The sequence below is a fragment of the Tachypleus tridentatus genome, unplaced genomic scaffold, assembly GCF_004210375.1.
Source record: "Tachypleus tridentatus isolate NWPU-2018 unplaced genomic scaffold, ASM421037v1 Hic_cluster_2, whole genome shotgun sequence".
Taxonomy (NCBI): Eukaryota; Metazoa; Arthropoda; class Merostomata; order Xiphosura; family Limulidae; genus Tachypleus; species Tachypleus tridentatus.
The window spans coordinates 66932464-66935109 of record NW_027467782.1 but is presented as its reverse complement, the minus strand read 5'-3'; the positions used below and the strand labels follow the sequence as shown (position 1 = coordinate 66935109).

Here is a 2646-nt window from a genome sequence, read left to right as displayed (position 1 = left end):
GTCATCGTTCATACCACGTTGAAAGCGCCGGTTCTCGTCCGATCACCGAAGCTAAGCAACGGCGGGCCCGGTTAGTACTTGGGAGGGTGACCACCTGGGAATACCGGGTGATGATGACTTTTTTTTTTTTTTCACGTTGAAATTTGTAGGTCTCGCAAAGAGCTGATCGATACGTCTCTTTTTTTTCACAATTTCTGATTTAAGAGATAAAAAATCCTTCCCGAAAGAGAGAAAGAAAGTGGTTGACTCAATTGAAGTGCCTTAATACTGGGTATTTATTATGGTAAACTGTTGGGAAAACATTTTTGTTATAGGAACTAATCAACTTTTCCATCAACAAGTCAGTTGATAAAACACGCTTCGAAAACGAAATTCAAACATTCATTTCCTGCGATCGTTCAAGAAAAGTAGCAGCTCTCTAAGCAGGTGGCGTTAGCCGCGTTCCATTTCAATTCAAACCAAACCCCTCCAATCAGACGTACATTGGAGAGAAAAGAAATAAACTATCTTAGCGGGTCGATCTTCGGAATGCACAAAGGGTGCGAAATCTACAAAACAGAAACTTCGTTAATGAGTAGATCCAGCCCACATCAATCTAAGGCAGTCTTATACAGATGGAATTTAAAACGTTTCCCTATTTCACAAAATTGTCTCGCTCGTGCACGTTTTGCCTAAGAAAAAGCAATTGTCGAGGTCTGTCTGCTACACAGAAAAGGCGATGCGACAAATATTTCGAGTTTCCTTACATAACGTTCGTTCGCTACGTTTTGTAAAATTACTTTGTCTAGAAATATCGTTGAAGAAAAGTAGCAGCTCTCTAAGCAAGTGGCGTGAGCCGCGTTCCATTTCACTTTAAACCAAACCCCTCCAATCAGACGTATATTGAAGAGAAAAGAAATAAACTATCTTCGCGGGTCGATCTTCGAATGCACAAAGGGTGCGAAATCTACAATACATAAACTTCGTTAATGAGTAGATCCAGCCCACATCAATCTAAGGCAGTCTTATACAGATGGAATTTAAAACGTTTCCCTATTTCACAAAATTGTCTCGCTCGTGCACGTTTTGCCTAAGAAAAAAGCAATTGTCGAGGTCTCTGTCTGCTACACAGAAAAGGCGATGCGACAAATATTTCGAGTTTCCTTACATAACGTTCGTTCGCTACGTTTTGTAAAATTACTTTGTCTAGAAATATCGTTGAAGAAAAGTAGCAGCTCTCTAAGCAAGTGGCGTGAGCCGCGTTCCATTTCACTTTAAACCAAACCCTCCAATCAGACGTATATTGAAGAGAAAAGAAATAAACTATCTTCGCGGGTCGATCTTCGAATGCACAAAGGGTGCGAAATCTACAATACATAAACTTCGTTAATGAGTAGATCCAGCCCACATCAATCTAAGGCAGTCTTATACAGATGGAATTTAAAACGTTTCCCTATTTCACAAAATTGTCTCTGCTCGTGCACGTTTTGCCTAAGAAAAGCAATTGTCGAGGGATCTGTCTGCTACACAGAAAAGGCGATGCGACAAATATTTCGAGTTTCCTTACATAACGTTCGTTCGCTACGTTTTGTAAAATTACTTTGTCTAGAAATATAACCCAGCAGAGAGAGACTTTACTCGGAGACACCGACGATTGCACACCTTATTTATAAATCAAATATCTATTTTATATGTACGTACATTTGAAAATTAACTTTCCAATAACGACAAGAGTCTTTGCTATTGGAGTATAAAACAAAATAGGTGAGTAGAAACAACAAGAAAAAAAAAGTTACAAAACAGTAAAAGCAAAATTGAAAACTTAGCAGTGAAAGAAAAACGCGAAGGAAACGTTTCAGATAAGTAGGAACTCGATACGTGGCACGCTTCCGACTCGCGAACGGTAGTAGCCGAGTGTGACAGGTGCTGTTCCTTTATTCATTCTGTTTCATAACGTCAGAGAATTATTCCCAGTTTTTGCAACGTACTTTCATTAATATCCATACACTTCTTTAGCGAGAGACAAAAGAGCGACTTCTGAGGCACTCCCACTAGACGGTAACCAGCGTTTAATACTATTTTGTCGTAGGGGGAGACGAAGGCGAGTACACACGACTTCTCCCGATGGAAACCAAAATACACGTTAATAAACACAGGTAAATTAATGTGTATAGCCAAATGACGAATAAAAGAAGGTGAATATTAAATAATTCTAATCCCGATGCAAGCTCGTGTTAAAATCTAAATTCTGCACACACATCTGTAAGTGATGGGATGTGAGCCTGTGTAACGAGAGTAAAATACCAGATTTTGCGAAAGTAGGTCCGAAAGAAATATAAAGAAGACATAAACACCAACATGTGACTAAAAGACGTTTGAGAAAAGTTCTCAGAGGCTAAATTGATCAATTTAAGTGTTCCATGTCAATGACACACACGCCTGTGAGCGACAGTTTCCATACCCCCGTAATGACACTCGTGTTGTTCCGGGGATGTGTAACGCAAACCAGAGTTATCAGGCTCCACTTTCCAGCGACCTCCAGTAAAAGTGAATTCCTAAAGCATCTCTTATATTTCACAGCTAGGAAATTTTGGGCTGCGACAACGATTTTCTTTAGAGTAACACTTAAAACACCAAATAAGAAAAGAATTAAACTGTCATCGTTCA

At 39.5% G+C, this 2646-nt stretch overlaps 1 non-coding gene across 1 annotated transcript; it reads left to right on the top strand.

Annotated features, from left to right (window-relative positions):
• Positions 1-119, top strand: LOC143243569 (5S ribosomal RNA). The gene has a single exon (XR_013024687.1). It is a non-coding gene; the product is annotated as a 5S ribosomal RNA (ribosomal RNA).
• Positions 120-2646: the final 2527 nt, after the last annotated feature.